General features: G+C 44.8%; 1 pseudogene; it reads right to left on the bottom strand.

Moving 5' to 3' along the window:
- The window catches only part of LOC129693896 (NACHT, LRR and PYD domains-containing protein 3-like), a 29,839-nt pseudogene extending 16,759 nt beyond the window's left edge, over positions 1-13,080 (bottom strand).
- Positions 13,081-24,470: the final 11,390 nt, after the last annotated feature.

The following is a 24,470-nucleotide window of genomic DNA, read 5'->3' as shown; positions in this document are numbered from 1 at the left end:
TGACTATCAGAGGGGACTGTGTAGAGAGGGTGGCGGATTTCCGCTTCCTGGGAATCCATATTGAGGAGGACCTGACGTGGAGCGTGAACACCACTGCGCTGCTGACAAAGGTCCAGCAGAGACTGCACTTCCTGAGGGTGCTCAGGAAGAATAACATCACTCAGAGACTGCTGCTGTCCTTTTATCGGTGCTCCATTGAGAGCATACTAACATACTGTGTATGCGTGTGGTACACCAGCTGCACAGCGGCTCAGAGGAAAGCGCTCCAGAGGGCCATTGACAACGCCCAGAGGATTGTCGGCTGCCCTCTCCTTACCTTGGAGGACTTACACAGTTCCCGCTGCACCAAAAAATCCCAGAATATCATAAAGGACATTTCCCACCCCGGACACTCCCTGTTTGAACTGTTGCCGTCAGGCAGACGGTACAGATCTACAAGGACAAGGACAAATAGACTAAAAAACAGTTTTTACCCCACTGCTATAAAAGCACTAAATGTAGCCGCCAAGGAACGCAGGGGCGATACAGACTAAGGGACTGTGGTAACTGTGGAATCGACAGAAGGATGGAGGGTTGGGTGTGTATGCGTGCTTTGTCCGTGATATTTATTTAGTTGTTTATCTTTAATATTTTTCCTTGTATGTATCATTAGCTTTTAGAAATGTTTGAATGTTGCACTGACTGGCTGACATTTTAAATTTCGTTGTACATGGTTCATGTTACAATGACAATAAAGAAACTATTCTATTCTATTCTAAATCATTAATATATATTGTATTTAGCCCCAACACCGAGCCTTGCGGTACCTCATTAGTCACTGCCTGCCATTCTGAAAGGGACCCGTTAATCCCCATTCTTTTTGTCTTATCTGCCAAACAATTTTTTATCCATAGCAGCACTCTTCCCCCCCCCCCAATACCATGTGCCCTAATGTTGCCCACTAATCTCCTATGTGGGACCTTATCAAGTGATCCAGGGAGGGCTAGCTAACAGGATAGAGAATTGACTGCGAAAGGAAGCAGAGGGTGACGGTGGAAGTTTGTTTTACAGACTGCACGTCTGTGACTTGTGATGTTCCCCAGAGATTTTTGCTGGCCCATTACTGTTTGTGGTTTATATCAAAGATTTGGATGAGAACACAAGGCATGATTAGTACGATGGTTATCAAATGTTGCAACAGGCTCTTCATCCGGTGGGCTGGGGAATGTTGAATGGAGTTTAATACAGATAAGCTCAAGGTGTTGCATTTTGGGAAGTCAAAGCAGGACAGGAGCTCAGTGAATGACAGGGTTCATCAATAACAATATTGAGTATAGAAGTTGGGACGTTATGTAACAGGTGTACAAGACTTTGACCGGGTCACATTTAGTATATTGTGTTCAGTTCTGGACACCCAGGTATAGGAAAGATGTTACCAAACTGGAAAGGGTGCAGAGAAGATTGAAGAGCATGTTGCCAGGACTCAAGGGCCTGAATTACATGGATAGGTTGAGCATGCTAGCAATTTATACTTTGAAGCGCAGGAGGACGAGGAATGATCTTATTGAGGTGGATAAGCTCATGAGGGAAGTGAATAGTGTCTTACACCCAGAGCAGGGGAATTAAGAACCAGAGAACATAAGGTTAGAGGAGAAAGATTTAATAGGAATCTGGGGAGAACATTTTCACAGTGTGTTGGAGTACGCGTTTAGGACTTTATGATTTGGATTAATTAAGCCAAACCTGGAGCTGATACATAGAATAGTGCAGCACAGGAACTGCCTCTTCAATCCCCCATATCTGCACCAACAATACCATGCCAATTTGAATGAATCCCATCTACCTGCTCATGGACTGGATCCCTCGGTTTCCCCGACTGTGTCGGTCATGTGTCAGCCGAAACAGCATTTCCATCACCTCCTCAAGCACCGACCAAAGTTTGCGTAAAAAACTAGTCCAGCCTGTCCCCTTTAAACATTCCTCTCTCCAGTAAGAAACATCCCCACCTTCGTAACAAGACTGACAAGATTTATGTCCCTTATATTCTATACTTCTGTTCGGTCACCACTCAGCCTTCATTACTCAGAGAAAACAATCCAAATATTTGTCTGCCTTAACTCAGACCATATTTCAAACTGACATTTAGCTAAATTTAGAGATACAGAATGTAAACAGGCCCTTTCACCTCACCGGGACAGCGCCAACCAGCGATATCCGCACACTGACACTATCCTATATCGACTAGGGACAATTTTACATTCACCAAGCCAATTAACCTACATACCTGTATGTCTTTGGAGTGTGGGACGAAACCGAAGATCTCGGAGAAAACCCACGCAGGTCACGAACGTACAAACTCCTTACAGACAGCACCCGTACTCGGGTTCGAACCCGGGTCTCCAGCACTGTTCCACCATGCTGCCTAATGTACATTTCAGTGGATCTTTTGACAGCTTTCCTCATTATCCTCAACTCTGCAAATAGTTATATTGTTTTTGAACTTACTAACTCGTTCATCTACGTTTTTGTCCAAACCGTGGACATGTTTAGAAATTGTGGAGTTGCCAGAATTGATCCTTGCAGAATACTATTGATCAAGAACCTAGTCAGAATAACACTCCTCTGCCACTAATCCTCTCTCCAGTTTCCCCTCGCTCTAACCCCTTTGTTTTTTATCTTCCCTATCACTGCAGTCTTCACCATTCTGCAACATCCACTCCCCTCCCATTTCACTCACCTGCTCCTTGGATGAGACTCGATGATTCCATGTTTGATGTATCTCGGTCATGATGGATTCCGTCACTTGGGTCAGTTCCGGGGCCATGAACCACGTCTCCTATTCCACTCCCTCGGGACCGATATTGCTCCTTTTCCTCTTCGGCGGGTTCGCATTCCATTAAGGTTCCGCTCTCATTCCGACTTTGCTTTTCTGTTGCTGTTCCCGTGTTCTGACCATCTTTCTTTGATGACGTGCCTGGCCAAAGTCTTTTGAGGACATTGCCCACTCGAGTTAATTTCCCACCTGAAAAAAAAACATTAATTGCAGGCTGCAGAGCAATTTCAAATTTAGAAACCCACAGGTTGTGAATAGCCAGCAGCAATCTGAACTGGCATTCTGGGGTAAGTGGAAGTTAATGGTCGTCTTAGAAACAGACCCTTCGTCCCAAACAATCAAAGCGAATCCCATCAATCCACGGGTTGACCTTAATCTTTCTAAACCATACTGTCCAAATGTCTTTTGGGGAAACGGTTTAATAGGAAACTAAGGGGTAACTTTTTCCACATAAAGGTTGGTAGGTGCATGGAACAAGCTTCCTACGTTTAAGAAACAGGTACATGGATAGGACAGGTTTGGACGGTATATGCCAAATGGGGGCAGGTGGGACAAGTGCACTTGGACATTGTGGGCCGGTGTGAGCAAGTTGTGCTGAAGGCTCTGTTTCCACACTGTTCCGCTCTATAACATGTTATTATTGTACCCGCTTCAATTACCACCTCGGACAGCTTGTTCCATATACCCACCAATCTGTGCGACGATGTTAACCCTCAAGTTCGTAATAAATGGTTCCCCTCTCACCTTAAGCCTCCGCCCTTTAGATTCTTCTACTCTGAGAAAAAAAATACCTGTGCATGCACCCCATCTATTACCCACCCCATGATTTTAAACATCTCTAAGATCACCCTTCAATCTCAATATTCCATAATACTATATTGTCACTTGTGCTGAGGTTCAGTGAAATGCTTTGTTTTGCACACAACCTGGTAAAATCATACAGCAGACCTTGACTATGCAGTACACAAGAGTAGCCGCGTTAATCAAACCGTTCTAACTGCTGCTCACAGAGGCTATCCAGGCCTGCCGCTGAATGCAGCCAATAACGCCACCCCACCCCCATCTCGCCTGGGTCTCCCTGTTGTTGGTGGCCCTCTGCCGGGTCCCACCTTTTCCCTCGGCGACCACCCCTGGGCCCCCCTTTGTTCTCGATGGACCTCTGCCCGGTCCCATCTTTGTTCTCGTTGCCCACCCTCCCCAATCTCTCCTGTGGTCATGCAATCTGGAATGGGTCAACTTTTCAAGTTCAAGTTCACATCTATTGTCACATGTGCCAATTAATATACAGTGATATTTGAGTTACCTTACAGCCATATAAGTAAAGAGAACACAGCACACAATAGAATTTAACAGAAACATCCACCACAGTGGAATCAGTAATCTTAACTGTGATGGAAGGGAATAAAGTTCATTCAATAGTCAATTTAATTGTCATTTGACAATTAAATTGACAATTCATCTTCCTTTGTTCACCCGTGGTCGGGGCCTTGAACCCTCCTCAGTCACCGCAACAGATGTACAAGCCCTCTGGTCGGGCTGACCGAAACTCCGACGTCAGGACGGATCGGAACACTTGGGAGTTCCCGAATCGGCCGCTTCTTACCGGAGATTTCGGCTTCACAACGTTAGAGTCAACAGGCCCGCGGTTGGAGCTACAAAACTGGCATACTCAACAAAGGATCCCGAGGAGGGGCATAGATGCAAAAAGTCGCATCTCTGTTGAGGTAGGTGACTAGAGCCGGTTTTCCCCTGTAACCCCCCCCACCTCACCACCACATCAAAACATACTGAGAAACATCGAGACATACATTTACACACACTAAAAATAACACAGATAACAAAAAGTTTAAAAAAAACACAGGAGCTGCTGGCGACGCTGCCGCTCGGGCACCATCCGGTGGAATCCCTCTTAGACATTTCAACTGAGCTGGGAGGCCAACAAGTTTTGGACAGGCCGAAGAGTACCGCCCTCGAGATGAACAAAGAATGTCTCCTGCACACCAAAGAATAACATTTTAGCCTGCCCAACCTCTTTCAACAGCTCGTGCCCTCGGGTACTGGAAACATCCGTGTAATTCTTCTTTGCACAATCTTCCATTTTAATGCTGTCATTTCTGAAATAGGGCGACTAAACTGAACAGATTGCAGGTGCAGCCAATGTCTTGTGCAACTGCAACATACGTTCCAACTTCTACATTGAATTTCCCGAATGATTAAGGCCAGTGCGCCAAAAGCCACCTTCACCACTATTCATCCTGATGCCATTTTTTTGAAATTAAGTACAGTACTTATATTGGAAACTCTCCATGGCGCTTCCGTTCATGGTGAAGACCCTATCCTGGTTCGACTTCACAAACATACATGTCCAAACTGACTAATCATACCTTAACATCCCCTTTGAATTAATTTCTTCAGATGAGTCAGCACTGGGCCCAACATGGACTCTAAGTGGCTCACCATTCACAGGCCTCCAGTCTGAAAAGCAATCTTCCACTATCATTCTGCTTCCAGCCATCAAACCAATTCTGTATCTAGTTAGCTATCTCCCCGTGAACACCACATGATCTAACCTAGCACAGGGAATCTTATAGGCTGAAATATGTACAGACTATGTATCTAGCCCTGCCCTCATCAACCTTCTGAGTTATTCTTCAAAAAAGCCAATCAAATTTGTGAAAGACGACCTCCAAAGCCAAAACCAACATGACTATCCCCAATACCTGTATTTTCAAATACACGTACATCTTACCACTTTATCTCCTCTCCAGTAACTGTTTTACCACAGACATTAGGCTAACTACTCTGTAGTTTTCATTTTCATAACCAGAGCCTCAATTTCTTTCATCATCCTGAATCCCCTACTTGTACTTCACTAACAACATGCATATCTTGAAATCTCACTCTCACAATTTAAAAACTTCCCCTTCCAGACGTCCCTTTCCCCACATACGACTTACTCCAATGACTGGGTGTCATGGTACACCAGTCATTGAAAGTAGGCATGCAGGTGCAGCAGGCAGTGAAGAAAGTAAATGGTATGAATGAATGAATGAATGCCATGAACGTATGTTAGCATTCATAGCAAAACAATTTGAGTATAGGAGCAGGGAGGTTCTACTGCAGTTGTACAGGGTCTTGGTGAGACCACACCTGGAGTATTGCGTACAGTTTTGGTCTCCAAATCTGAGGAAGGACATTATTGATATAGAGTACAGAGAAGGTTCACCAGACTGATTCCTGGGATGTCAGGACTTTCATATGAAGAAAGACTGAATAGACTCGGCTTGTACTCGCTAGAATTTAGGAGATTGAGGGGGGATCTTATAGAAACCTACAAACTTCTTAAGAGGTTGGACAGGCTAGATGCAGGAAGATTGTTCACGATGTTGGGGAAGTCCAGGACAAGGGGTCACAACTTAAGGATAGAGGGGAAATCCTTTAAAACCGAGATGAGAAGAACTTTTTTCACACAGAGAGTGGTGAATCTCTGGAACTCTCTGCCACAGAGGGTAGTCGAGGCCAGTTCATTGGCTATATTTAAGAGGGAGGTAGATGTGGCCCTTGTGGTTAAGGGGATCAGAGGGTATGGAGAGAAAGCAGGTACGGGATACTGAGTTGGATGAGTAGCCATGATCATATTGGATGGCGGTGCAGGCTCGAAGGGCCGAATGGCCTACTCCTGCACCTAATTTCCATGTTTCTATGTTTAGGACCGAGATGAGAAAAACATTTTTCACACAGAGAGTGGTGAATCTCTGGAACTCTCTGCCACTGAAGGTAGTTGAGGCCAGTGCATTGGCTATATTTAAGAGAGAGTTAGATGTGGCCCTTGTGGCTAAAGGGATCAGGGGGTATGGAGAAAAGGCAGGTACGGGAAACTGAGTTGAATGATCAGCTATGATCATATTGAATGGTGGTGCAGGCTCGAAGGGCCGAATGGCCTACTCCTGCACCTATTTTCTATGTTTCTATGACTATTCTGATCTCACGTTGTCAAAGGTGGACTTCCATCACCCAATTTAGAGTTTTACATTGATTGTCATAACTGTTCTTTTACACAAGGTTTCAAAGCTAATTGAATTGTCGTCATTGGTCACAAAGTGCTCGTCCACTAACACCTCAGTTCAAACTGTTTGAATATTACTTTGGATTATCTCCCCCAACCAAACCCTCCTTTGCAGCACTTTTAAAACTGTCCACCAGGATGTTGGATTCCTTCCAGTTCAGGCTCCTCATCTACAGATCACCTCCATCCCAGAAAAGATCCAAATTGTCCAAATATCTGAATCTCCGACACTTGCACCAACTGCTCAGTCGTGCATTAATTTGCACTGTTCGTACATTAACGTCACAAGGACCAAAGTACTGTAAAAAGCCTGGTTTGCATGTAATCCAAAAGGATCAGATGTATATAAGATTGTTACGGGTTTGGGCACGCTAGAGGCAGGAAACATGTTCCCAATGTTGGGGGAGTCCTGAACCAGGGGCCAGTTTAAGAATAAGGAGTAAGCCATTTAGAACAGAGATGAGGAAACACTTTTTCTCACAGAGTGGCGAGTCTGTGGAATTCTCTGCCTCAGAGGGCGGTGGAGGCAGGTTTTCATGATGTTTTCAAGAGAGAGCTAGATAGGGCTCTTAAAAATAGCGGAGTCAGGGGATATGGGGAGAAGGCAAGAACGGGGTACTCATTGGGGATGATCAGCCATGATCACATTGAATGGCGGTGCTGGCTCGAAGGGGCCGAAAGGCCACGCCTGCACCTATTGTCTATACCACACACAGAGATATAATCAATTTAAACTCAGGGATAGATGTGGAGATAGATATATAGAGTTCAGAGTGCAGTTCATAGCATTGTAGCGCATCAGTTTCTTACACAATGTGCGATGTCCTTGATGGGGTAGATGTAAATAGGGAAAGGTTAAATGGGGAGGACAGGAATACATCCCTAGCCTGAGAGATTCAATTATGAATTTGATCAGAGCATGGAAAAAGCTGCCCTTGAATCTGGTGCTACTGTATGTAATCTCCATATATCCAATATAAAATTTGGATGCTTGTTACTTTGAGATAATCTGATAATTTTGTTCCACGTACTTTCAGTTGTTTCAGTTATCTGACAAAATTCTGATCACTTGTCTGTACATTTCTACCGCCGCAACGGGATTTGAACCAGTATTTGTATACGATTAGTCAACATGTTGGACGGAGTTAGACATGTTAGATGTTTTACTTCATCCATTTCACCACTAACTTTCATCCAGCGCTCAAATACACCTGGACCATTTCCGACACTTCCCTACCATTTCTTGACCTCACTATCTCCATCGCAGGTGATAGACTTCTGACTGACATCCACTATAAACCCACTGACTCCCATGGCTATCTAGACCAGTGGTTCCCAACCTTTTTTTGGCTAATCACCTCTAAAATCCTGATGCCCCCTGCCCCCCCATGTGGTGATATATAATTCTTATCATTTCAATACCTTGGTTTAAACAAGCTTCAAAAGAACATGGTTCAATAAATAAGGTTCTCCCATGACCTCGCGCGCTTCGTGCGACGTGCATGAAGAGCAATGGCGCGGTGATTATGTAATAACTACACAATAAAGACCTTTTTTACCCCAAAAAAATTATTTACTCAAAATAACATCGGAAACATAAACTACATATGTTTACCTGATGGAAAATCCAAAAAAAAAAAAAAATCGTAAATTTGGATCCAGACCTCCTCAGTTGCGCTCAATTGCCCCCCTTAAAAATCAAATTGCCCCCCTGTGGGGCGTACGCCCCACGTTGGGAACCACTGATGTAGACCACTCTTCTTCCCACTCTGCTTCCATCCCCTCCTCCCAATTCGTCTGTCTATGCCGCATCTGCTCCCAGGATGAGGTGTTCCACATCAGGGCATCGGAGATATCCTCATTCTTCAGGGAACAGGGGTTCCCCTCCCCTACTATAGATGAGGCTCTCACCAGTGTTTCTTCAATACCTCGTAACACTGCTTTCTCTCTCCCCATCCCCCCACTCATAACAAGGGCAGAGTCCCCCTAGTCCTCACCTTCCACTCTACTAGCCGTCACATACAACAAATAATCCTCCGTCATTTACGCCACCTCCAACGTGACCCCACATCTTCCCATCTCCTCCCCTGTCTGCTTTCCGCAAAGACCACTCCCTCCGTAACTCCCTGGTCAATTCTTCCCTTCCCACCCGTACGACCCCCTCCCCTGGCACTTTCCCTTGCAACCGCAAGAAATGTCACACTTGTCGCTTTACCTCCCCCCTCGACTCCATTCAAGGACCCACAGTCGTTCCAGGTGCGACAGAGGTTCACTTGCACCTCCTCCAATCTCATCTATTGCATCCGCTGCTCTAGATGTCAGCTGATCTACATCGGTGAGACCAAGCGTAGGCTTGGCAATCGCTTCGCCGAACATCTCCGCTCGGTCCGTAATAACCAACCTGATCTCCCTGTGGCTCAGCAATTCAACTCCCCCTCCCATTCTGAATCCGACCTTTCTGTCCTGGGCCTCCTCCGTGGTCAGAGTGAGGACCACTGGAAATTGGAGCAGCACCACCTCATATTTCGCTTGGGCAATATATGCCCCAGCAGCATGAACATTGACTTCTCCAATTTCCAGTAGCCCTCACTGTGTCGTCGTCCCCCCCCCAACATCATTCTGAAGAAGGGGTTTGACCCGAAACATTGCCTATTTCCTTCGCTCCATAGATGCTGCCACACCCGCTGAGTTTCTCCAACACTTTTGTCTACCTTCGATTTTCCAGCATCTGCAGTTTCTTCTTAAACATGTTAAACATAGAAATGACATTTCAAGTTTAATCCTGATAACGGCACGTTGATGCATGTTGGAGGGATAAATAAAACCAGGATATTTACCATGAATTGCAAGGGCCCAGAGACCACTGAGAAACACCCACACAATCCATAGATCCCTAAATTCAGCAGCACACACAAAGCCAACATTTAGCATTCTTGTTATTAGCTGCAGCATTGAATACAGTGCAGGGAGGCCTTGATACAATTTTATAGGGGGTTGATTAAGCCTTAAGTTGGAGAAATGTGTGCAATTCTAATCTCCATACTGTGGGAAGGATGCCTTTACACTGGAGAAGATGTGGAGGAGATTCATTAGGATATTGCTCGGAAATGAATATTTCAATTTTCAGCAGAGACTGGAGTGATTTAAGTCGTCTTCCTTGAAGCTGGGACGGACAGGCAGTGATCCAGAAGTACAGAATACTATGAGAAAAATAGGGTCAATGGCAAAAATAGTTTTCGCCATAGCAGAGGTGGTTAACAGCAGGGGGGCATTGATTTGATGTGAGGACCAAGAGGTTTAAAGGATGATCTTTCAGGAAGAATCATTCAGCAGTGATGGCTGCAGTCTGGGACACACTGTCTGAGATGGTGTTAGAGGCTCTGTCACAACATTGTAGGAGCACCTGGATGTCCATTCAAACCGTAAATCGATAGTAGGCAACAGACCGTGCTCAGAAATGGGATTAGTGTGGAGAAAATGACAGGTGGAAAATGGGTCAAAGGCTAATTTCTGCACAGAATCTGAGTGCTATCCCTGTAGATCTCTGCGCGCAGCCCCTTCCCTATCTCACCTGTGTGAACATCATTTCTTGCATCAGCTCTACAACCACTGTCAGAGCATCATATATGTCACAGAAGGCTCACAAACCTTTTTGTTTCTTTGATGTAGAGGCCACTGAATCACCTCTCCTGTTACTACCTTCAGCCATGATGACGATAGGCCTTCACAAATTCTGCAGTTCTGGAATAAACAATATTAACAGAACCATCAGGTGACAATTGAATGTGAAGGAAGACATTGCCTTGTGAACCAACAAACAGCATCACTGCAGCAGAGATGCAGATAACATCCCATCCAAACCAGCTGGTACACCCCTACAAATGAACAAACAATAAAAGCAGATCACCAAGTTCTTCATGTCTACCCTGTCACCCATAAGACATTGTCTGATCTATCCAAGGGACCAACTCATCATTTGTACCAGATACCTGAAAGCTTTCTAACCCCCTGATCACCGTATCACTATTCCAGACCAAACTCGGTCAATCCCCAACATCCACATCTCACCTGTTTGGAGGCTTTAACTCACAGAGAAGGGGAGAAATGCCCAAAAAATAATGATTTGGAAGATGGAATTAGGAGCAACACGAGCAAGTTTGCAGATGACACAAAGCTGGGTGGCAGTGTGAACTGTGAAGAGGATGTTAGGAGGTTGCAGGGTGACCCGGACAGGTTGAGTGAGTGGGTGGGCAGATGCAGTATAATATAGATAAATGTGAGGTTATCCACTTTGGCTGCAAAAACAAGGGGGCAGATTATTACCTCAATGGGGTTAGATTCGGTAAGGGGAGGTGCAGCGAGACCTGGGTGTCCTTGTACACCAGTCACTGAAAGTTGGCATTCAAGAAGGAACTGCAGATGCTGGAAGATCAAAGGTGTAGATGACTAGTGCATGTACCTTTAACATAGTGACCTCACCACTACTAACCACTCCCCTTATTAGATGTATAATTGCAACCTCCCCACCCATTGTTCTCTCTCTCTAGCTCCGGTGACAGACCACGTATAGCTAGAACAGCAATGCTTGTGAACTATCAATAAACTATTAGTAAAGACACGATGTGTTGGTGAGACTTCTTTACAGAAGGTACACAAAAATGCTGGAGAAACTCAGCGGGTGCAGCAGCATCTATGGAGCGAAGGAAATAGGCGACGTTTCAGGCCGAAACCCTTCTTCTGAAGAAGGGTTTCGGCCCGAAACGTCGCCTATTTCCTTCGCTCCATAGATGCTGCTGCACCCGCTGAGTTTCTCCAGCATTTTTGTGTACCACTGAAAGTTGTCGTGCAGGTACAGCAGGCAATGAAGAAAGGCAATGTAATGTTGGCCTTCATAACAAGAGGATTTCAGTATAGGAGTAAAGAGGTTCTTCTGCAGTTGTATAGGGCTCTGGTGAGACCACATCTGGAGTATTGTGTACAGTTTTGATCTCCTAATTTGAGGAAGGACATCCTTGTGATTGAAGCAGTGTAACGTAGGTTCACGAGATTCATCCCTGGGATGGTGGGACTGTCATATGAGGAAAGATTGAACAGACTAGGCTTGTATTCACTGGAGTTTAGAAGGATGAGGAGGATCTTATATGAACATAAAATTATAAAAGGACTGGACAAGCTAGATGCAGGAAAAATGTTCCCAAAGTTGGGAACCAGCAGCCAGTCTTAGAATAAAGGGAAGGCCATTTAAAACTGAGGTGAGAAGGAACTTTTTCACCCAGAGTTGTGAATTTGTGGAATTCCCTGCCAGAGGGCAATGGAGGCCAAATCACTCGATGGATTTAAGAGATAGATAGAGCTCTAGGGGCAAGTGGAATCAAGAGATATGGGGAGAAGGCAGGCACGGGTTATTGATTTGGGGCGATCAGCCATGATCACAATGAATGGCGGTGCTGGCTCGAAGCGCCGAATGGCCTCCTCCTGCACCTATTGTCTATAATAACTGAAAATTTCATTCAGTTCTATTAATTAAGAAAGTTATGGACTTTTATGTCAATTGACTATCCACGATCACAGCTTTTTCATTAAGAATGGAAAACCAATAGGGAACAAGATGCTAATTTCCAAATATGAAAATGACCATAACTTTTTTTAGTATTGAAGATATGAATTAGGTAAAAGATACTGAAGATAAATGAATTAGGTATCAAATTAAAGTTCTTTTTATGCTTTAACTGATGAGATAAATTACAGGCTTGATTTTTAACATCTCAAAATTTTGTAACATTCCTATTTGATGGCCATTTTGTTACTCCCTGTGAAACAAACTCCAACATTTACCTCACAACCTTATAGATCTGTATCATAGTGTACAACATCTACACAAACACATCCAATGAAGACAAACGCAGCTATTGTTGAACATTTCGGCTTCAAACCAACACTGGGACACATTTAGTCACAACAATAAACTCACTGCCCTCGCAGACAAGAGCAAATCAAATTCAATTGGTAAATTTAACGCAAATTTCTCCCCAAGATTAGACCCGACTACTGGGGACCGGCGGAAAATTACTCACGGATGGCGATCTGCTGTCCTCGCTCCCCGGCCGGAGAGAGGGGGCCGCTCGTCGTATCTCTCCCCGGCCGGAGAGAAGGGCCCGCTCCACCGGACAGTGGGCCCCGCTCGCCGACTCTCTCCCCGGCCGGAGAGAGGGGGCCCCGCTCCACCGGACAGCGAGGTGCCACTTCCTGGCCGGACAGTGGGCCCCGCTCGCCGGCTCTCTCCCCGGCCGGAGAGAAGGGCCCGCTCGTCGTATCTCTCCCCGGCCGGAGAGAGGGCGCCCCGCTCGCCGACTCTCTCCCCCGGCCGGACAGTGGGCCCCGCTAGTCGTATCTCTCCCCCGGCCGGAGAGAGGGGGCCCCGCTCGCCGACTCTCTCCCCCGGCCGGACAGTGGGCCCCGCTCGCCGACTCTCTCCCCCGCCGGAGAGAGGGGGCCCTGCCTCCGACAGCCGGGTCCGTCTCCCCACTGCCCGCAGCCGGGCCACAACCACAGCAGCGGCCGTGACGGCGGCGCCAACCTTTGGCGCCAACTGAAGATCCTCTCGCGAGCTGGAAAACCGTTCCCGCCAACAGGTTTGAAAGAAGCACCGCCCATCCGGTGATCTGCACATGCGCGCTGCGACCGGTGCGTGATCAGGGAGGGGCGGGGCCGAACCGTCACCGGGAAGGGAATTAAACATTTGTGTGTTTAAGAGGTAAGTAAGTAAGTAATTACTACAATGGAATTGGAACTGGAGATCAAAGATACTAGAGGAGCAAGATAGACCACTCGACGACAAAGCCGCCGTACGGTCATAGGCTCATGGGTAATTTTTTCGCGCCATTTTGGGAATCAAATATATGAGGGTTTTTAATGAGCTTCTGTCTTGGCGTCCACATCTACCAGCGTAGCGAGCTGTTAATAATAATGGTCTAATAATGAAGGCTAAGAGACCAAGATAAACTGCAAAATCCAATGGACTGACGTGGATTAAACTACGAGAGACGTAACGGAGATCTTATTCCTAAAATGGCGGAAGTGACGGTCCGTTGCGTTCCGATGTGTACTACACGTCAGTCCATTGGATTTGGTAGGAGTGGTCTATCTTGCTCCTCTAGTATCTTTGCTGGAGATGCTGGAAAATCGAAGGTAGACAAAAATGCTGGAGAAACTCAGCGGGTGAGGCAGCATCTATGGAGCGAAAGAAATTTACAATAACTTTGAAAGGGTGTTTAAGTTGTCAGGACATTTTATTATTTGCCAAAAATATATTTCTCAATGTTTCTTGTTTAAAGCCTGCACAATCACCCAAACTACTTATTTATTTATCATCTAATAACAGACAAGCCTGCAGCATTTTTCACACAGAGAGTGGTGAATCTCTGGAACTCTCTGCCACAGAGGGTAGTTGAGGCCAGTTCATTGGCTATATTTAAGAGGGAGTTAGATGTGGCCCTTGTGGCTAAGGGGATCAGGGGGTATGGAGAGAAGGCAGGTACAGGATACTGAGTTGGATGATCAGCCATGATCATATTGAATGGCGGTGCAGGCTCGAAGGGCCGAATGGCCTACTCCTGCACCTAATTTCTATGTTTCTGTTTCATGGAATGATTGTAAATTTGCTGGTTGATTATGTCCAATTAACAGCTGACAATTATCCCATTCCTTAGCTTGCATCTGAGTAAAATTTATTTCAAAACGCATTTATTGTTTACGATTATTTAAATGGTAAATTTAGCTTCAGAAGCGTTTTCTTTTTGCATGTTAAAACCTACCTGAGAACCATGGGCGATTTTGCAATTTTACTGATGGATTTTTCACTTTTAAAACTTTTTATATAACAAATGAATAAAGAAAAAACATCAATAATGCCTTACTTTTGATGAAATGCAGTGAGCAAGCGCGATAATTCCCGATATTTTCTATCTTTATATCTGCACGGCGAATGTCCGCTAACCACTTCCGCTGTTGTTGCCCCTTCAGCTCTCTCTTCTCTTTACCTTCGTTTTTCTTCATCTTTGGAACTCTAAAGTAGGATAGTTGTGTCTCACGGGGGATATGGGGAGGAGGCAGGAACGGGGTATTCATTGGGGATGATCAGCCATGATCACATTGAATGGCGGTGCTGGCTCAAAGGGGCCGAAAGGCCACTACTGCACCTATTGTCTATTGTCTATACCACACACAGATATAATCAATTTAAACTCAGGGACAGATGTGGAGACAAATGTGGATATGTAGAGTGCAGAGTGTAGTTCATAGCTTTGTAGCGCATCAGTTCCATACACAATGTGCAATGTCCTTGATGGGGTAGATGTAAATAGGGAAAGGTTAGAAACATAGAAAATAGGTGCAGGTGGAGGCCATTCGGCCCTTCGAGCCCTTGCTGATTAAACTAAATTGCCCAATGAAATCTCGATTGGACTAGAGTATTCTCAGCCAATCTATACTCTATCCACCAAGCCACGAGGTTCCTCAACCGTCATTTCAGGGAGGGACTCAGACACCTTCACGCATACAACCTTCAGTGCCCAGCCTCTTTGCACTAGCAGTCGATGCCGATTTTCAAAACGCACCTTTCCAATCAGCACTTCCGGCAAATATTAATATGTAGGTCAGACCTGTGTTTCAATTCCTCACCAATTGGATACCAAATCTGGACATTGGGCCACCCATCACTCAATGAAGCGCGTCAGGCTCTCGTTAAAGCAGCTGCAGTCTGCCAACTACGACCAAGATTTAGGCCACTCAATGCCCTGTGTTATTGGCACCTAACCCCAAGGAGTGTTAACCACCCCACACCCCTTGCTTGCTAGACTATATTCTAATGAGCTTGATTGGACCCTTTCCCAAGCCCGCGAATGATCGATCGGCTCTGACTAGCGAGTGCTGAAATTAAATGTGAAAACCACAGAATTGGCCCGGTTTCTGCACTCACGATCGAAACAGCTCAACACACTTGATCACAAACGTGATTCAGGGTCATTTGAGATCCTGGACGAGCCCCTAATGTAAATAGCTCATTCCCTCCCGAGTCTAGTTTCAGTCAAAAATCACTGGTGGTGGGAAAGATGCTAGAGTCAATTATTAAAGAAGTAATAATGGGGCATTTGGATCGCAGTAAAAGGATTAGTCCAAGTCAACATGGATTTAGAAAACATAGAAAATAGGTGCAGGAGGAGGCCATTCGGCCCTTCGAGCCAGCACCACCATTCATTGTGATTATGGCTGAACGTCCCCTATCAATAACCCGTGCCTGCCTTCTCCCCATATCCCTTGACTCCACTAACCCTTAGATCTCTATCTAACTCTCTTAAATCCATATAGTGATTTGGCCTCCACTGCCCTCTGTGGCAGGGAATTCCATAAATTCACAACTCTCTGGGTGAAAATGTTTTTTCTCACCTCAGTCTTAAATGACCTCCCCTTTATTTTAAGACTGTGGCCCCTGGTTCTGGACTCGCCCAACATTGGGAAAATTTTTCCTGCATCTAGCTTGTCCAGTCCTTTTATAATTTTACATGTTTCTATAAGATCTCCCCTCATCCTTCTAAACTCCAGTGAATACAAGCCTAATCTTTTCAATCTTTCCTCATATGACAGTCCCGCCATCCCAGGGATCAATCTCGTGAATCTACGCTGCACTGCCTCAATCACACGGATGTGCTTCCTCAAATTAGGAGACCAAAACTGTACACAATACTCCAGATGTGGTCTCAGCAGAGCCCTATACAACTGCAGAAGAACCTCTTTACTCCTGTACAGAAATCCTCTTGTTATGAAGGCCAACATTCCATTAGTTTTCTTCACTGCCTGCTGCACCTGCACGCCAACTTTCAGTGACCTGTGTACAAGGACATCCAGGTCTCGCTGTATCTCCCCCTTACCTAACCTAACCTAACCCCATTGAGATAATAATCTTCCCCCTTGTTTTTGCCGGCAAAATGGATAACCTCACATTTATCTATATTATACTGCATCTGCCACGCATCTGCCCACTCACTCAACCTGTCCAGGTCACCATGCAACCTCCTAACATCCTCTTCACAGTTCACACTGCCACCCAGCTTTGTGTCATCTGCAAACTTGCTAATGTTGCTCCTAATTCCCTCTTCCAAATCATTAATATATATAATAATAATAATAATAATAACTTTATTTGTTAAGCACCTTAAAAACAACCAAAGCTGACCAAAGTGCTGTACAGAAAAAAGAAAACTAGCAAGACATCATAAAACAGGCAGAACAACAGAACATACAACTAACACGAGGCGCATAAATTACATACAAAAATCCATACAATAAATTAAAAAACATAAAACGCGAGTACGAACAACGCAGCAAAACCAAGCAAATAAAGTTAATAAACAAACAGCTAGAGAAGGGGCCTGTTTAACGTGCAGGGGCAATTCATTCCACAATATATGGTAAATAGTTGCGGCCCCAACACCGAGCCTTCAGGCACTCCACTCGCCACTGCCTGCCATACTGAAAAGGACCCGCTGTCAAAACATGGAGGGGACAGGGGGACAGGGGGGACAGAATTTCTTGGTGGCCGCGCACGCATGCGCACACTCACACGCGCGCGAGGCTTCGGAGGCTTAATCCAGCGCTAAATGCAGCTTAACTCTGCCTGTCTCACCGGGTTAACCACAGCCCTGTCTGGACTGACGAGATACCAGCACTGCTTCTCCACGCTGGTCATAGTTCCCGCGTCCCAGCCACACCCCCCCACTCCTCCCTTCTCCAATCATTGCGCTGAATCATGTCCCGCCCCCATTGCCTGCTGACCTACGTCTCTATCCTCCAATCGGCGCCCTCGATCATCAGTCCCACCCCCACTGTCTCGTGAAAAGCGGAGATTTCACCTGATTTTTAAATCCGGATTACAAAAACTTGGGGGGGATGTCCCCCACCACTCAAAACATGGAGGGGACGTGTCATTCAATTCTGGCGGTATCTGCCATCCAATTTTCTATCCGTGTCAACACCCTACCCCCAATGCCATGTGCTCTAATTTTAGTCACCAGTCTCCCATGCGGGACCTTATCAAAGGCTTTCTGAAAGTCTAGATACACTGCATCCACTGGCACCTCTTCATCCATTTTACTTGTCACATCCTCAAAAAATTCCAGAAGATTAGTCAAGCATGATTTCCCTTTCATAAATCCATGTTGACTTGGAACTGCTATCCAAATGCCCCATTATTATCTCTTTAATAATTGACTCCAGCATCTTTCCCACCACTGAAGTCAGGCTAACTGGTCTGTAATTCCCTGTTTTTATCTCTTGCTCCTTTCTTGAAAAGTGGGATAACATTAGCTATCTTCCAATCCACAGGAACTGATTCTGAATCTATTGAACATTAGAAAATGATCACCAATGCGTCCACTATTTCTAGAGCCACCTCCCTGAAGACCCTGAGATGCAGACCATCAGGTCCAGGGGATTTATCATCCTTCAGTCCCATTACCCTACCCAATACTATTTCTCGCCTAATGAACATTTCTTTCAGTTCCTCTAACCCTTAGATCCTCTGTCCTCCAGTACATCTGGGAGATTGTTTGTGTCTTCCTTAGTGAAGACAGATCCGAAGTACCTATTCAACTCTTCTGCCATTTCCTTGTTGCCCATAATAATTTCATATATGCCCTTAACATATCTAAAGAAGCTTTTCCTGCTAGGATCCCTTTCCAGATTGCCAGAAGATCTATTTTATTTAAATGGAAAGATTCCAATCATCCGATCACAGTCCATTGGTACTTTGAAACGATATCATGTTTAAATCTAGAAAAAATTAGGAGTGATATTGTTGAACCCTTGGTTAAATTTGATGGGACTTGGTGAAGATTTATTCAACATTTTCATATGACACAAACTCTCTAACTGTTATAATAATTTTTTTTTACTGGTCTACGGTGGAACGAACTTGACGACAAACAAGGACTTAAATTGTTGAAACTCTTTGCAGCCCAGATTCAGTTTTGCTTTTTTTTCTTCTTCGTCAGTTTAGGATGGTTTTGTTTTTACTCTTTTTTTCTCTTTTTTTTTCTTTTTATGTTTTTGTTTTTATACATATAGAGATCGGGAGGTCTATACTCAATGTGTATTTTGACACTGGACTCATATTTAGGTTATACCTGCCATTAATGTAACCCTGATCCCTATGTATCAAGATCACTGTTATGTTTATCATTACTTTTTTTTCTTTTGTTTTTGCTTTTGAAAAAAACGAATAAAAAGATTTTAAAAGAAAGCAAACTCAATGCTTACATTTATTTCAAGAGGGTTTGGATACAAAAACAGGGACGTAATGCTGAGGCTCTATAAGGTGCTGGTAAGGCCGCATTTCGAATATTGTGAGCAATTTGGGTACCGTATCTGAGGTAGGATATTATGGATCTGGAGCGGTTCCAAAGGAGATTTACAAGAATGATCCGAGGAATGACTAGGTAAACCTATGATGAGCGTTTGTCGGCATTGCAACTATACTCGCTGGAGTTTAGAAGAGTGAGGGGGGGGGGGGGGGACCTTATTGAAATGTACAGAATGGTGAAAGGCTTTCATAGAGTGGATGTGGAGAATATATTTCCACTAGTGGGAGAGTCTCAGGACTAGAGGTCTTAGCATCAGAATTAAAGGACGTTCTTTTAAGAAGGAGATGAGGAGACATTTTTTTAGTCTGAAGGTACTGAATCTGTGGATTTCTTCGCCACCAATGGCTGTGGAGGCCAATTCAGTGGATATTTCAGTGGATGAGGCAGAGAAAGATAGATTCTTTATCAATATAGGTGTCAGAAGTAATGGGGAGAGGGTAGGAGAATGGTATTAGGACAGAGAAATAGACCAGCCATGATTGAGTGGCAGAGTAGACGATGGGCTAAATGGCCTAATTCTGCTTCTATCCTTATGACGTGCTGGGTGGAGGGGGTCTCCGAGTGGAACCAGTGACGCAGCTCCTCTCTCCACACACGACTCTCGCCTTCAGTAACGGTTAATCATTGTTAGTGATGATCAAGGGTATCAGGATAACAAGTCCATACCTCTCTGAAAGTGGCAACACAAGTACAGTGGGAAAGAAGATGTTACGTCTGCTTGTAGCATCAGATGGAATATTAAATACAAGGTTGGGGGAGTCTGGAGTGTGGCGGTGCCTAACGGCAGTGGCTCGACTACAGTCCGTCTGTCTTTTTTAAATTTTTGTCTCGTTAAATGGATGTTTTTCATTTTAGGTTTTATTATTTTGTAGCTGTGTATATGTGGGGGGTAGGGGAAACCGTTTAATCTCCTCCCTGTTCGGGGACCCGACTTTTTCCCTGTCGTTGGGCCTAACATCGTGGAGGCAGCGGCGGCCTCTGGCCGGGACCAACCTGAGGGCTCCTGTCACGGAGCCTGTGGACTGGCCATCGAGGAGCTGGCCGTCTTCAGAGCGGGGAGAGCTGTGGTGGCGCGCGGCTGCGACCCGGCTTCTGAGGCTCCGGCCACAGTCCCGGGGGACAAGAACATCCCAAGCTCGCACGTCCCTGGTGGGAGACTGCTTTTCCGAGCTCCGCAACAGCAACTTCTTCTGCCAGAATCGTGGGGTTTAAAGGACTCGGAGCGGGGCCTAACATCGCCTGGTTTAACGGCCGTGGGACTTACCATCGCCCGCCGGGGGCTTTGACATCGGGAGCCCCAGTCGCCTAGATGTTGCAGTTGGACTGCTGGACCGTGGGAAAAGAACAAAGGGAAGAGATAAGACTTTGCCTTCCATCACAGTGAGGGTGTATTGGAGATTCACTGTGATGGATCTTTCTGTAAACTGTGTTAAAAAACTTGGGGTTTTTTGTAATGTTAAGACTGTAGAAATGCAATTTCGTTCAAACCAAGTTGTTTGAATGTCAATAAAAGGCATTCTATTCTATTAGTCTGGCAACCCGGCCTGTATGATTTTGGTTAGGCCGTATTTGGAGCATTGTGTGCCGTTCGGGCTACTATTACTGGAAAGATGTGGAGGATTTGGAGAGGTTGCAGAAGCAGTTGACCATAATGTTGCCTGGATTAAAGTGTATCATCTGGAGGGAGAGTTTGGACAAAATTGGAACATCGAAAGCTAAGGGGAGGTATATAAAATGATGAGAATTATACATAACGTGGACAGTGACAACTTTTGTCCCAGGATGGAAACGTAAGACTAGAGGGCATAGTTTAAAGGTGGGAGGGGCAAGATTTAAAGGAGGTGGGTGGGGCATATTTTATTTTCTTACACACGTGTAGAAGGGCGAGTGCTTAAGCTTTTGGTGTAGCCATTTATGATAATTGCATTAAGAGGGTTTATATCAACATGTAGATCTACAGGGCATGAAGGGATATTGATCATATGCAGGCAGAGGAGATTAGTTTCACTTGACATCATAGACATTGTGGGCAGAAGGGTCTATTCCAGTGCCTGTGCTGTTTATGGTCTATGTGCAATGACACCAATTCTACCAATGACACAAAATGGGTCGGTCTCTGCCATCAATAAAAGCATTGCAGTTACTTGGCTCGTTCATTTCAAACATACATCTGAAATGTGTGCTGGCTGGCAAGGATGGCATCGAGTGTGCTGGCAAGATGGCAAGGACACATGTGCGGAACACCACATCCTGCAAGTTGATGTTCATCGTAACAATCTATCATCATCCGCCCCACATTTGTCAGTCTAAATGCTGAACTCCCTCCCTAAACTCTGTCGTGACTGGAGATGGCAGCTCATGACTTCTGCTCAAGGACAACAAATACTTATGAACAAAGCAGTCCCTAGACTGGCACCTTATCAAATGCTGCTGTGATAATGTTGTGACTTTGTATTAGCGATCAATAGTAACTAGTGGAGTTGCAGTTGGCCAAGCTATTTACAAGCTGTAAACAAGATGTGGATGACTGGACCGAGTGTAATGGAGAGAAATTTGCTGATGATCGATCATCAGATGTCAGGAGGTGAGAAAGAGCTGCAATCTGTATACATCACTGGGGTGCCAGGCAAGGTGGTGAGAGATGGTGATGTAGCAAAATGTGATTCTGAAAGAAAATATGAAATCATGTGGAAATTCTTCTTTATAATTTCTCTGCCAGAGAGCTGTGGAGGTGGGAATACTGATCATATTCAAGCCAGTGATTGCAGACATTTCAACCGCAAAATAATAATGGGTGAGAAAGTGATGCTGGGGCCAAGACTGATTCGTGCATCAATTTACTGATGAGCAGAGCAAGTTTGTGGGGTCAGTTAGCCTACTTCTGAACCTCAAGTATAAAGTTAATGGCAAGACCCTCAACAGCGTTGATGTACAGGTGACAGGTCCACAGCTCCCTGCAAGTGGCAATACAAGCACGTAGAGTGCCCCCCCCCTCTCTTGTGTTTTACTCTCTTGTTTATTATATTGTTTACAGCATCTCATAGTTGGCTTGGGCATCCAAATATCTGTCCAATCTGTGGTCAACACTCCCACCATGTGGTGATGCGCTGCACTGCAGGCTCCTCTGATTATGTGTATCCCACCGTCTTAAATTAACATTCATTTAAGGCCAATGACTTACACTTTCTTAATTATCATGCTTGCTGGAGGCGTAGCATTAAATCCGGGCCCTACCAACCCAAATACCCATGCATGGTGTGCAACAAGGCAGCAATGTATGATCAACAAGCAATAGAATGTGAGGGACGTGACTGATGGTTTCACAGGAACATTATTGGCATGAATGAACACATTTATAACGTGCTTGTCCAGCATCCATTGTACTCGTGGGTGTGCTGCAAATGTGGACTCCCCATTTTTGATTCTTCATTTTTTAGCATTAACTTGGCAAACAGCTTTGAAAATCTCAAATCTCAACATATGTGCAAACGTACCTAGTCTTAACTCAGCTTCACCCAGCCCTAGGACATCTAGTCCGAAAGTAGACGGTGATCAGCATGTTTGAAAAAAGCAAAAATGTTGGTGATAGAAACTCCGGGGCCAAGTTAAAGCCCAAGACGATGAAGTTTGGTCATAGTAAACAAGAAACTCTCAAAATTCTTCATCTCAATTGCCAGAGCATTAGAGCAAAGAAAGCAGAATTCCAGGCTCTTATAGACCAGGAAAACCCAGACATAATAATCGGTACAGAATCTTGTTTGAACAAAGACACAGCCGCAGGTGAAAATTCTCCAACATTCCACTAGGTGTTTAGAAAGGACAGGGAAGAAGGGGACTCTCATGAGGGTGTATTCATCGCTATTAGGAACTTGCATATTGCTACTGAAGAAAAAGATCTTGATGCAAACTGCGAGGTGCTGTAGGTTAGCATTCACATGAAGGGGATAAAGACCACATACATCGAGGCATTTTACCCCCCTTCATCATCAGGACAGCAACATTTAACAGCTTCTTTATCCAAGATTCCAAAGTCTGCTTCTGTAAGTGCTACCGGGTGATTTTAATCTCCCTAATATAGACTGGTCCAACAATTCTCTTCGTACTGGGGGAAAAGATACCGCAAGTAATAAGATTATGTTTGATTTTCCAATGATTTTAACCTCACTCAAATGGTTGATAAGCCCACTAGAGACAGAAATATACTTGACATGATTTGTCAGCCATCCCTCCTTTGTAGACAGTTATGATGTGACATCAGGCATAAGCGACCACAATGCTGTTATTGACCAAGCCTAGATGACAGCTAAAGCAGTTAGACCACCGAGAAGGACGATTTTCCTCTACAAAAAGGCAGATTTGTCTTCCATAGATGAACGCATATCAGAATTTAATGAGAAATTAACAGAAGATTATCTGGCAGCAACAGACACAAACACGCTATGGTTAGATTTTAAACAGGTTCTTGTTCTGTGTTCCACCAGATATAATTTACCGTGGGTAAATTCATTAATAAGACGTGCAATTAGGACAAAAACAAAGGTTTTATAACAGAGCAAGGAAATCGGGGTCAACTTCCACATGGACAGATTTCAAGAAATGTCAGCGTTCAATTGACAGACAAATCGGGAAAATGGATCAAGAATACATCCAAGATGTGATATGGGAAAGTTTAAAATCAGAAGACACAAAGCCTTTCTGGAATTACATCAAGAAAATGAGCCAGGAATTATTTGGAATCTCAAGCCTTACGTTGAGTGGTAGCTGTGTGGAATGAGCTTCCAGTGGAAGTGGTGGAGGCAGGTTCGATTTTATCATTTAAAAATAAATTGGATAGGTATATGGACGGGAAAGGAAGGGAGGGTTATGGTCCGAGTGTAGGTATATGGGACTAGGTGAGAGTAAGTGTTCGGCACGGACTAGAAGGGCCGAGATGGCCTGTTTCCATGCTGTAATTGTTATATGGTTATATGATGGGTGGGACAGTATCTTTGGTAGCAGACAAAGCTGAAGTGTTAAACCAGCAGTTTTGTGCAGTTTTTACTGAAGAAAACCTAGATGAATTCCCATCATTGAACTCACAACAAACTCCGAAAATTGCAGATCTTAAGGTAACAACGAATGGGGTGAAGAAATTAAAACCAAATAAGGCATCAGGGCCAGAACAGATACCAGCCAG

The sequence above is a fragment of the Leucoraja erinacea genome, unplaced genomic scaffold, assembly GCF_028641065.1.
Source record: "Leucoraja erinacea ecotype New England unplaced genomic scaffold, Leri_hhj_1 Leri_463S, whole genome shotgun sequence".
In the NCBI taxonomy this organism is placed as follows: Eukaryota; Metazoa; Chordata; class Chondrichthyes; order Rajiformes; family Rajidae; genus Leucoraja; species Leucoraja erinaceus.
The sequence above is the reverse complement of the archived record's forward strand: the minus strand, read 5'-3'. Positions and strand labels throughout refer to the sequence as shown.